This window comes from Vidua macroura, chromosome 1, assembly GCF_024509145.1.
Source record: "Vidua macroura isolate BioBank_ID:100142 chromosome 1, ASM2450914v1, whole genome shotgun sequence".
Lineage (NCBI taxonomy): Eukaryota > Metazoa > Chordata > Aves > Passeriformes > Viduidae > Vidua > Vidua macroura.
In genome coordinates this window covers 68,075,962-68,089,696 of record NC_071571.1, presented here as the reverse complement: position 1 = coordinate 68,089,696, position 13,735 = coordinate 68,075,962, and positions in this window count along the sequence as shown.

The following is a 13,735-nucleotide window of genomic DNA, read 5'->3' as shown; positions in this document are numbered from 1 at the left end:
GAAGTTTTGTGGAGAGCTACATCTCTAGGGATCTAGTGAAAATATCAGCCAGAACCAAGGTGCTACTCAAAGGCATAAAAGAAGGAGGAGGAGGAGGGATAAAAGTAGGGTTAAGAAAATCATCCTAATCACCACTGTTAATGGTAGCAGTGGAGCTAAGAGATAAACCCCACAAAATCTCAGCTGGCCATAAAATAGCCTTACTTAACTGCACTTTAGTGTATTTGAGATTTGATGAAGACATGATTTAATGACCTTTTCAATGGAAGATACTCTGCTTCAGATGTCATACTTTTACATCTGATCATAAATGTTATGAACCTGGAAGTTTTAGACTTCCAGGTTTATTTGTGCAGAGTATCAAAGTGCAATTCTTGATAGAAGACTACTAAACACCAAATTAACATTTTTTACTAGAAAGAATGAGCTACTCTTGTCCTACTGCTGACACTTTCACAATACAGACTCAGGGCTATCACTGCGTTAGTCATCTCAGATAAGATGATCCTGACAAGTGTCCTGTTTCTGCAGTGAAACACTTTATCTTGATTCAAGGTGACATTTAGATTTGTACCTTCTGTTGTAGAAAAAGTCTGAAAGTGGACACTGAGCCTTCTTTTGGCTGGGGAGCAAATCTGAAATTGTGAGTGGATTTTTAAGCTTTATAGGGTCTTTTATATTAACATCTGCACAGCACTTAATTAAAAAAAAAAACAGCCTTGAAAATGGCCTTGCTCTTTGCAGAGCTTTTTAAAATTAATCAGCTCCTTTCTTTAAGCAGTATTTTGAAATTATATTGTTCCAGTAATGTTCCAGCTCTGTGATATCAATGAATGATCTAAAATTATACAGAAGCCTTCCTCTTCAGTGGGAAAATTGAAAGAAATGCTTTGCCCCCTTTTTGAAAGCTAGTTGATAGTTTCATTATTGAGCAATTTTACTTCTGTTAATGAACCATCTATCAGTAAATACTTACAGGTTATTTTATATATTTATACTTTTTAGAAGCTTTAGAACCTAGAAGATGTGATCTACCTGTGTAAAATATTAGTACTGATGTGTTGAAATATCTATCAGTTAAAATAAAAAGGTCACAATTTCAGTCAGCTTTGGTTTTTTTTTTTTTTTTTTTTGTTGTTATGACTTTCTACCCTCAAACCTCAAAGTTTTAAAGACTTTGGTAAAGGAGACTTTATAAATTAGGTGGAGGAGATTAACTGCTTGCAGTTGTGTCGTAGTTTTCCCTTGATAGCAGTGTTTAGCAAAGTCTCTCTCCCTTTCTTCTTCTGGGCACAGTTCTCCCTTCATTCCATTAGGTGGAGCTTTGTGATTAAGGCTGCAGAAGAAACTTGCTTCCGAGTGCAAAATAATTCACCACGAAATGGCTGGGGGAGGAGGTGAACGATGCCTTCTTTGCTTAGAGGTATCGTTGTCCTGTATGCAAGCTTGAGACACAAAAATCTGAATCAGGACCCTCACATACAAGGAAAATAAATTGAAAAATCGATTCTGTCAAACAGGGCCCTGCTCTAATCTGCTGTTGTCATAGTCAAGTTCCGAATCTAAAATACCTTAGGTTATAAATTAAATGTCAAATATAATTAATTTGCCACTTGAAACATGAAGTGGATGACTGTCCTTTGGAGAAAGCCTGACAGCTTTATGTATGTCACATTGGTATCTGTTAAAACAAGCTTCACATGCCAGATGATCCTTGTGTGAATCATATTGCTGTTAGCTGTACCAGAATTTTGTCGATGGAATAAGTCTCAGAACAGTTTTCTCCTTAATTGTCTGAAGCTTTTGCAAGACAATATAAATCAAGTGTCATCTGCATCATCTGTGCAGAATAGTGGTTTTATCATACATCAAATAAGCAATTTATTTCTTATTCATTACTACAGAAGCTATTGTTGAATATTTACATACAAATCTATATTTTATACAAATGGAGAATGTTTTCTGCCCTGTGCTTTGAACCTGCTGCAGTTACAATTTGAATCCAGTTTTCCTTCCATCTTCTTAACTTCAGCAACACCTGCTGTAGCCCTGCCATCCTCTTCCACAGGGAGGCCGAGGTTATAATTGAGTACCACTCCTTCCTCAGCCCACTTCCCTGGGGTGTGGAGATCCAGTTTGCATGGCCTCTTCCCCTTGCCCAAAACCAGAAGCAAAGAGGCCTTTTCACATTTTGTGTTTTGTGTCCTTGCTTTGCACAATGAACTGTGTTCACCTTAAGGCTTGTTTATTCACAGGTACCCCCAGGGAGGTAGAGGAGGCAGGTTTGCCCAATGGACACTTTTACATAGTTGTTGAAATAAAAATGTCAGTATATAAAATTTTATGTCAATAAAATGTTATTTCCCACTAACAGGACCAGTAGGACCTTCCTAATCCAAACCTCATAAAAATTTCCCAAGCAGGATGCTGCAGCAAGTTTTCACCATTAATTTTTTAAATGTGGCTAATGAACTGGCTAAATGTTTGTGGGTGATACCCTTTGCACTGCCTGTGTGATCAGGATATTCATTTAGCTTAAGAGGAAAAAAAAAAGAAGAGATTGAGACCATGCTGCTCATTGAAAGGAGGGGAACTTGTGCAGAGAAACTGAAAGATCCAGACTTGTTCCTGGTTCCTGCAGTGGCTGAATGAAGCAGAGAGGAAATTGACCTTTTTTTTTTTTTTTTCCCCAAGTGCTCTTTGAAAATCGAGCACACGAAAAGAATGGTTCTTGTAACAGCCAACTCTCCTCTGCTTCAGCTTCTCTTTTTTCCTGCTCAACCCCATGCTGTATAAGAGAAACATGAGCCCTAGGTCTGTGTTAAAATTTAGCCATTCTTGTATGTATCAGGCAGAAAACAGCTCCCAAACAATATTTTAAACCTAAGAGGCACAACAATTTTTTCTTTTTGTCTCATTTTCACTAGGTTACGCTGACAAAAGGACTGCAACTTAGAAGCCTTTCTGCAGGCAGGCACTCAGAGAGGTTACTGTCCCAGCAGCTGATTTTAGCCCAAGTGCATATTGAAGGAAAGAGGGAAAGGAACATTGTTGTGTGATTACTGCTTTGGCAGTCCACCACTAAAAGCAGGGAAAGGAAGACTTGTCATACTTCTGAGAATACTGACCTCAAGCACATGTATGCCTTAATTTAGCCAGGGATGCATATATTTATATTCATTTTAGTCAGATCAACAACAGGATTGGTGATTGACCATTATAAAATTCACTGATTTCTTTTTCACTTCTGTTCCATGGAAGACAATTGCAAGTCATGGTGCTGCCCAGGTGCTGCAGTGAGTTAAGGTCATCATCTTAGCTGCAAGACAGGGCCAGATCCGCAGGCGGGATAGCTGCATTACTGCACTGCTGCATAGAAGCTAATTAACCCAAGTAAGAAGAAATCAGCTCCACACCACCATGCCTAAAATGTTCCCAGACCTGACTCACTTGTGCATAGCTCAGAGCACCCTGAAGTTTGTCTCTTATAAGCATATCTACATTTGGGTCTCAAAAACCTTGTGACTCAATTTTGAAATTAAACAACTGTTGAACATAGGTGACAGTTTGGGTTTGATAATTCCAAAACAACTTTGACTGTTTTCCATGGATTTGGAGACCAATCAACAGAGTGTGTATGTATTCATAAACACATATATTAATCTATAGAAATTGTCTCATTGATGTTCCTTTGGAGTATTTTTTTACAGAAAGCCCAGGAAATTTTATTCTTCAATAAGGAAAGAGTCAACTCTTAAGCACTGATTGTTATGAGGTTTATTTCCCCAAGACAAGAAAATATGGACCTACACAGAAAATTTACTGAGAGTTCTGTAGAGACATATTCTGCTCTCAGCTTCATCCTCTTAAGTCAAATTTACTATCCTTTATTTCTCACTTGCCTTCCAAATTTGAAGATATCATTAAAGATAAACAAGCGTTATTGCTGGGTGTATGGAAATTCGGGCTTACAAAAAATGGCACAGAAGAGAACAAACTGGCATCTGACATACTAACCTGAATGCTTAAGTTTGTTGCAGCAGTGGACCACTGTTTTTTTCAGCAGTTGTGTGTATCTGGCACAAGCAGTTCTGTCCCTGACAGCCAAATAGATGAAGCAGATGACAGATTTTAAAGGTGCTATACCTAGAAAACTGCACCTGGTTTATCATGTTTAAATGTGGTACATTTGGTTGTTGAAATATAATCTGCAGCTTCTTTTAAGTATGTGCTGGGTTTAGTCTGTTTAGTCTGGGTTTAGTTGTGTTTTTGAGAACATGATCATTGTAAGTGAATTGCTGCTGTCAAGAAGCTGTTTTTAGGGGGGTTGCCCTAATTACATAATGCAGAGTCCTGGAATGAAAAGGTTAAGCTCTTTCAGTGTACCATATCAGTAACGTGCCACGTTTGTCCAGACTAATTCTGTTCTTTGTTCTCCAGCAATGGCTGTGCTGAGCTGGAAATATGTCCTGAATATACACTAGATGGCAGGCGGGTCAGGGGGCTGGAAGTGAGCCTTGCCCATTCATCACACAGCCCTCTCTCGTGCCTCCAAAAGATCAATTGGTCTTCCCCAGGCCTCTACAAAGCACATTTGGCTGGCTGTACTAGATATGAGTATGCAGTCAGCAGACTAGAAGCTGATGTAGCCCTCTGCCCACAGGATGCTAGGCCATGTTGTTTCTGACAGATTTGCTTTTGCCTTTTAGCCGACAAGGAGAAGCTGCCCGATCAGTAACAGCTCGATCAGTAGCAGCTGTTGTTGAGAATAAGGCTTGTGTTAGAGAAGTGGATGTGTTAAAGAAGTGCTGTCAGCACCTGAGGCAGGCTCTGATGGCTTGTCTTCAACAGTAGACTCCTGTATTTGCCCTGCAGGAGACGATGGCAGCTTGTCGCAAATTTTTTGCAGCAGAACATCTTTCCAATGCTCTGTGATGCCCCAGGATGAAAGATGCCCTCAACGTTGCCCTTAAAGTGGTGATCTCATTGCAATGCCAGTATGTACAGTCTTGAATACATTATTGCTTACTGGAGGATCCTTTGGGAGCTGTTGTGACACAAGGTCAAATTCAGCCCTCATGTAAACTTGTGGTGCTCGCTTGACCCACAGCTCTGTCACTGTAACAGAAATGCTGTCAGCTTTCACCTCTTCTGATGTCCTTGAGGAAAGGGTGGATTTGAAAGGAGATGTCACATCACTATCAGATTATACTAATGTCATAGGTGAATCTCACAGGGCTCTAAGAATGAACCACATTTTAAAATAGTCTTTCCTGTAGTTATGTGTTTTCCCCTTAGTAGTAGTTGTAGGAAAGCCATGAGTGGCCATCAATTGCTTTTCCTGTCTCAGACAAAAAGTTTCCTCAGTGTTGAGTTGCAGTCAGATGCATTAAGGATTCCTGCTCTGGTGTGAGAATTTCTGAACTGGTGCACCTCTTCTGATTTTAATGATCAAGTATTCTTCAGATTTTAAGGACACAGCTACTCCACAGACTCATGCTAATATAGTTATTGGTACAGATAAAACAAGTTTCTACTGAGGATCTTAGGTAGTTTCTTATATCTGTTTCAGGGCTCAAGTACTTCCATAGAAGCAAGGCAGTTTTTATTGCCAGTTTATCTAAACCTAATCAGCACATCTCTGGATAACAAAAGGTGGAAAACATGGGTTTTTTTCTACACTCCTCTAAACCTACTGCTGCTTGTGGCTCTGTAACAGTTGAGAATTATGAAAAAGCAAATGCTTCTGTAGTTTCAATTGCCTTACTGAGTAGTGAAATAGTTGAGACTCTTGAGTGTAGCAATGGGAAAATCTCACTTCGAATAAACTTGTATATTTTAGTATTTAGAGAATGCAGTAGTTAAAAGAGTGACCAAAAAAAATGGGAATCAGGATTAGATAGTTCCTAATCCAACCATATGACACTTCCTAGAATAAAGTACCTGCACATTTTCTCTAACAGGACATGAATGAGCAAATACTACACACAAACACATTTGTCTTTTCTTCTTTTTGAGTCACTGAGGAACCACTCACTAAAATGAGGAAACATTTCAGAACAGGAAAATAAGAAAAGAGCAATAGAGACTTAGCAGACTGAATAGGCAGGTGTGTTTATCCAGACATGAACACCGAGAGGATCCTTCCCTGAGCAGCAGCCAGCCCCAAAGGAAAGCTAAGAAACCCTTCCTCCTGTGAATGTGGTTTGAGACAAGTTGCATGAAGACAACAGAAGGAAACATCAGGTCACAACCAGACAAATAAAAATATGGAGATAATGACTGACCATAGTTTGAGATCTCCTTCATATACATGCAGTCGCAGGGTTTATTTGCAGCAAAGCCCCCTGAAGCTGGTATTGCTAGTGAAAGTAAATGAGAAGTAAAAATGAAGGTTCCTACATTTGTTCTTTGCTTCTCTTTACTTGGTCTCTTTTAATTGCTGGAGACAGAGATCTACAAAGTAAGATAGCAAATTAAAAATATCAAATTGAAATTTGGCAGTACATTATATAACTTTTTAATGCATATTTTTCCAGGAAAGCAACTTTCTTAAAGGTAAAATATGTTTGGAATATTATTTAGACACCCAGGCCAACACCAACTCTGTCTGTGGGAGGCTGCCTTTGTGAGAGGAAATTTAGATTTAGCTTTTGGCAAGTGTGTTAGTTTGACATTAGCACATACCTCTCCTAAAGACAAATCTGTATTACTATGGAGACATCAGATGAAGCTCTGCTACTGCGATTCATGGCACTTTACCCAGGATTACAGGAAGGAGTTACACACAAACCTTATGAGTTTAAGAATTTCAGATTATGTTGACCATAACCCATGAGTTTGATAATGGACCTACCAGAAGAAAACAGGGTGACAAATAGAAGATTATCTTGTTGTCCAGTGCCTCTGCAAAATCACACAATTCCTCCTGTTCCTAGGTGTTAGGGTGGTTTTTTGTTTTGGTTTGATCTTCTTTTTTAAATTTTGATTTTTGTACTGATCTCTCTTCCTTTTCCCTGTTCCTCCCTGCAGTAATCCTCAGTCTTGCTTCTACTCTCCATCCAAAACTTGTCAAAACCATATATGGTGAGACAGACATTTTTTTAAATTGAGTGTTTATTTATAGCTGTTTTGGAAAGCATTTTGTGAAGGTGAGGAGCAAGGATTATGTGATGATGAGTATTTGAACTGATTACAGCAAGGTAGTATAATGCAAAGGAAGCAGGTTATGGTTATAAGCTGTTGGGTGTTGTTCAACACATCAGTGACATTTTGAAATATCTGGTTTAGAATTATTTGAGCCTATAGTCTGGGGGCCTGTAATTGAGTTTTACTTCTTGGGAGCTCACAGAGGTTCAGATAGTGGTTTACAAAATATACACAGAGATCAAGAGGTTTGAAATTCAGACTGATTTTCGGGTTTTTTTTGTTTTTGTTTTTTTTTTTTTTTTTTTTTTTTGTTTTTTTTGGGTTTTTTTTGGTTTTGTTTTTGTTTTGTTTTGTTTTGTTTTGGTGTGGCAAAAAGGAATAAACCCTCAAAACACTTTCATCCAAGGCCAGTTCCTGCCAGCAAGGGAAATTTAATCCACTTGAACCACCAAATCATTGAGTACATTTATTCATTAAAGTAATCAATCAGGGGAAATAGGTTTTTCTTTTTATCTATTAAATGGCAAAACTGATGAGTTCATAAAAATGTCAAGAAATTTTCATCTCTGCTATCTCTTTTCTAAGGTCAGCTGTCTTCAAACATATTATCCCATTTGTGGGAATCTTACTTATTCTGTCTTTCCTGTAGAAAGCTGAGCATTGAGTATTACACAGAGATTAAAATTGAGTAGAAACAATAGAAAGTGTCAAACATAGCAGAAATCATGACACTTGCTCTTTTGACTAGGCACAAAAGCATCAACAGCTGTTAATTTTTGAAGCTAGTACTCTGGCAGTGTTACATTAATACATCAGTCACAGCAACTTCTTGTTTCCATTTTTGCTATCATCTACAAGTTTGTCAAGATCTATCGTCTCTTTCCCTTATGCAGTTGGCTTCTTTTATTTTGACAAATGGATCCTTGCCAAGAAGTTATGTATGTGCCTTGCACATCATCATTTAGAAGCAAGAGACAGTGTTGGGATTATCATTTTTCTCTACCATTTATAATGCAGTCTGCTTCTTTGAGATCTTTCAGTGGAAAAGACCGGGTGACTAAAATCATCAACTGCCCATTTGCCATGGGAAGTAAAATTAGATGCACTGTTTGCCTGACTCTCTCTAAATCTAGAAATTAAGCTCCTTTTATTTTGGAAAAGATTAAGTGCCTCCCAGGTTTGTCTTTGAGCTCTTGTTCATTTAGGAAAGGAGGAATATAAAGCAACCAACTGCATCATGAAATCATTGTCTTACATCTGTAAACAGTCCTTTAAAACAGACTAACCCAAATTTATGAAACACTCTTTAAGACTTCTGAGTGAGAGACCTTACAATTGTTATAATGATTCTAAACCTAAAAAATGTTGCTACAGGTAAGGAAGAGATGAAATAAAAGGCATTGCCAATATTTTGGGTGAAGTAGCAATTTCAAAGGTGGCATTTTCAGATCTTCCCAGGAAGATACAGGACCGTGGGCCATGCCCCAACCTCCAGAGGAGGAAGGATATTCCCAGGTAATTTCCTGAAGTAAAATTCTGTCTTGAAATGTGTTGGTGCCAAACCATTATCTTGTTACTATTGAATTTGGTGATGGGTTTAACGGTGTGAATGTGAAAAAGGCATGCTAATCTTCCTCAGTAGTGTCAGGAATATCTACTACCTCCCCCAGCAACGCAGCTTCATCTGTGGCCAATTGACAGAGGAAATTGATTGACAGCAGCCCTGAAGTATGGACTAATTAAATATATCATAAGTAGGTTGCAGTGAACACAAATCAGCTTGACCCAAAAAATTTTGGTTCCCAGATGTCAGCAAGATTTTCTGTTTAGCTTTGTAATATGGTCAGGGTCCAGAAGCAGTCTCTAAATAACAGGGGCATTTTTGATGCCAATTCTTAGTCCTCACAGTTTTAAAGTTGACTAACAAGTATCTGTGGAGCAAGCAGACTCTAAAGGGCAGCCAAAGGCCTGTTTGTGTGGAGAAATCAGCATGGGGTAAGGTAAGATGAAAACTGAGGGTACAGAAACTGTCTGCACTCATTCTTCACAGGGAGAGTGGTGAGCCCTCGGGGTGTGCTCAGATGGCCCCTGCCAGTGCTCACTGAGGTAGTTTAAGGGGTCACAGTCCCTGAGTGTCTGCTTTGGCCTTTTGCTGGAGATTACAGCCCTTATTCCAGTGGAGATGGAAAGGAGCTCATGGCCACCCTTCCACTGTCCTCTTTCAAAGACTGCTGTGTTCATTGAAATTAGCCATGAAGACTGATTGGTGTTTATGAGCTGAGTGCTGTTGATGGAGGCTGAAGAACTGAACCACACATGGGTTTGCTGCCCCAGCTAAGGGAAGAGGACTGCTCTCAGAAGCATGGGGCATGTGCCATAATGACATAAAAGTTTTAAGAGCAACCCTTTGTGAATGTAGATATCATGTATTTAATAATTAAAAGGCTCTACACAGTGGATCAGGGCAGAATAGCTGGTGCCTTGTATGTTTCCAGATTATGGTCTTGCGCTAACTTCTTGGGAATATCAAAACATAACTCTGCAAATTTCAGGTATTCAAAGACACAGTAAACCTGTTTCTTTTGGGGCAGAGGAATGCCATGTTATTTAGTTATTTCACTAGAATTTGTCAGTCCTCATATACTGGATGACATTAAACAGATCAGAACTTTGCCTGAGTAAGGAAGTGCAGCTACAATGCTAATTATCCCTAATTAGAATGACAAAACCTGTTCAGATCCTGCTGAGCATTTCCTTATATGTCTACTGCATGCACTGCAAATCAATTTTTCTTGAGGTTTTGATGTGTTGTACACACATGTTGGTTCTGTCAAATGCTCTCTGCCCTGGAACAGCAAGTGCTGCTGGTCGAAAGGCTCTTATTTTGTGGTTCTGGCAAAGGGGGAATGCAAGTGGAAAGCAGGTGGAAGAAAATTATCAGTGCTACTCAAAAATGCTACTCATATCAAACTGAAAATACTTAGTAATGCATTCAGAATCTTAAGGAAAGGGAAATCCTATGAAAACACACCATTCCAGGCCCAAATGAACTTCCACTCTTTACAAGGGAAGTTTTGCCACCAGTTAAAATGAGAGCACTCGGGGTAAGCCTTCTGCAGCCACTGATTCTTCCTTTGTTCATTCATATGATGACAAAACCACACTAAAACAGAAGAGAAGTACTTAGAGCTCTGAGGAAACACAGGGCAGATCCTCAGGTAATTAAATTAGCCCAGTTCCCTTGCAGCCAGTGATGTATTTTCACTGAAGTTACCTGTCCAAGGCTCAGGCTGACAGTGTTTGAACATATCATTGTTCCATAGGTTGCTGCTCTCTCTGTACCTCTGGGTGGGGTAGAAATCAGAGGGCAAATGCAGTCTTCGGGCAACATTTCCGAAGTGTTACATTTTGTATTAAAAAATGTAAATCATTTTCAGACTGACTTTAGTTCATTTCTCAGAGGCTAGTTTTACAGAGGTGTGTAACTGCAGCAGGACACTGCTTGTAGGAGTTAAACTTCATGGTTGTTGTGAGGGTCCAGTCACTTGGAGGGCTTGCAAGTGCAGCTGCTTGGTCTTTGCAGCCACACCTGAGTCATGCTGCTTTCACTCACCTGCTTAACCTCACAGATGAGAGGCAGAAACTTTTCACCTGGCCTGATCTCTCACATAGGCACAAATATGCTCATGTTTATAGCTGCAAATAATTAGCATATTTTAAAACCAAACAAAATAGAAGGAAACATTAAATGGAGACATAGGATGTGAAGCATGCTGGGGGTAAGGCCCAGTTTCCAGAGGCTGCTGACAATTGCCTCGTGCCATAGGGAGAGATGCTGCTTTCCATAATGCGTGGAGCCAATTATATAAGTGTCTTGACAGAGGGCAAGGGGGAGAAATCTTTTCACTGACCCTGACAGACAACAAACTTCTACCCTGAAGCCTGATGTCTGATTAGTTTTTCAGATTTTTTACTGGAAGGTTGTTAAGTAATAAAATAGTTTATTCCTAAGACCAATACTATTTCATTTACCAATATACCATTTGATGTATTCTTCCTTGTTTTTTCTGACATCAACTTAAATACCTGTTTTCCCCCTCCTGGAGATGTGGAATTGCTAACTGACAAGTCCAGTTAGTGGGAGCTGAGTCAGTAATACCTCCAGAGATTAAGGGGGCAGAATACTTATAAGCAATTTAATGTTTTAGAGTAATTTTCATAAAGAAAAAGAAATCTAACAATTAGGTACTAATATAAAATGAAAAAAAAAAGTATACTACTAAAAGGTGAGGTTTCTGTAATATGTTTTGCACACTAACCACACACACACAAAAAAAAGTTAAGTATTTGATTTCACTCTGAACTTTATGCCTTTGATAAATTTAAGATTATTATTGTATTTAAGCCATTTTATGTCCTCAGTGGGAGTTAAGGCACTTAGCACTTGCAGAATTGAAGTAAGGATGTGAGCAGTAATTTGACCACTCTTGAATTGTATTGCCTAACATCTAAGAAGGATCAGGAAGACAATCCTTAGCCCTGAGCATTATATACAAATGAAATAGGGGTTATCTGGGGGCAGCATAATTCATTAAATGTTCCTTCTAAATGTAAAACACCAAATTCCCTCGATACAGTCAGCCTTTCTATCTGCAGTCTAGTTGTGACATAAAAAAAGATATTACAGTAAGAGTAAACTGAAATTCAGAAAAGCCCAGAAGTTCACTGTTAAAGCTCATTCTATTTTCTCATTGCATATTTTAACAAACAGACAGAAAAAACAGTATAAGAATCACAGTCCTCTGCAAAAAAAGTCTGATTTTAGAAGATGGGACTAGATTCTTAGGTGGTATTAATCAGGAGATTTACGTTAATTGTAATCCAATTACCCTGTAGCTCTATCGACTGAGAATCTGATCCAGGAGCTGTAACAGAAAAGCATCCATTTGTAGTTTCATCTTCCCCTCATACATCTCTCTCTTTTACTTCAGGCCAGTCTGAGAAAAATTTCAAACAAATACTCTGATCAGATTTTTATGAAGATTTGCATAGAATTACACTGGGGCAAAAACCCCAGTTTATTTCAAGGAAAGATGTAAGCTAACCAGACCAAAGTTAAAAAAAAAATCTCATAACTGTAATTGTACTATAAGACATGTACATCACCCCATTACACAGACTGTATTTATTCTTACACCAAACCCTCTCATGGAACAAGGAAGGGTTAGTTGTCCAGTTTGGCCAAATAGGACACAACAGGGTAAGTAAGTAGTTTGCTCAAGGCTACCCAGGAAAACATATCAGAAAAGCATGACTCTTCCTCATGCTGGGCTAATGCCACGGTCCCCAGACCACTTCTCCTACATCTGCTTCTGTTATTTAATTAATACAGAGGCTATCGATAATCTTTGGAAAGTCAGTTATTTATGCTCCAGTTTAACCAACACAGAAAAGTGAAAACGTCTGTCTTGTGAGCTGACAAATGGAGAATGTTATATAAAGGCAATTGATTTTAAATTTGCTGCTGCCACGCCATTAACAGGAGAGCAGCCCAAAGACCGGGACGATTCAAAGGTCCCCTTGGCTCTACCAGCACTGCCCAGTGCCCTGCTCGTACTTGGTGTCATGTGAGAGGCAGACAAGTAACCAGGCTGGTCCCCCTTCATTGTACAGCCCCATCTGTGCTCACAAAGCTGGCACGAAGTCTCAGGCTCTGAACGAAGGTACTGCTGACCCCACTGGATATTCAGTTATGCCAAGTGACACTCGCTTTCAGTTTAAATTGACAACAAATAGGAAGGAAAGTGCAAGAAGTCTTGGACAACAGTTTTGTAGGATTTACCCTAAATTAGACAATAAAAATATATAAAAATTTGTGGAGAAAAGGGAATGGAAAAACCTTAAAAAGAAGCATTTATATTTCCTTTTCCAGAATTATGTTTTAAAATTTCCTCATGGAAATGTTGCTGATTCATGTATTTTAAAAATACTCTCTTCCTATTCAGCCTCTCCCACAGTAGGTCAGTCCTGATTCACTGTCAGCTGAAGTAGATATTTGTATTGCCTTATGTTCACATTAATCTTAATACATCTAGGGTCCCTCTAGAACTTTAGAATACTTTTCTTTTAAAGTCCTTTAAGAGAGCATATACTAAAAATGATGTTACAAGCGGGTAGTAGAAGGATTTTGTTCCTTATTATCTGTGACCATGCAGAATTGCAAAGGAGACAGTGAAAGAAATAGGTGAATCTGGCAACTTACTGGCTTTTTATTACCTTACTACAGTTAGATAGGGAACAGGCAAAAGCATGCCTTTTTCTGAGTGATTCCTGTTTTATTCAAAATCCATGAGGGCTTACCTTAAAAATATATGATGCTATTGAGTTCAGCAAGCTGCATGATTTATTCAACTGGGCTCACCATTTCTTCCTGTCAGTTATATGTGATCAGTTATTGAAAGTGTCTATGACTCATTATATATTTATTTTTTGGAGTTCAGAGACAGTCTTTAAAAGATTTCACACAGAGATACTAGGGCCCAATACTCAAGAGCTGACTATTAGTTAGTCAGGTTAGTCAGTGAAA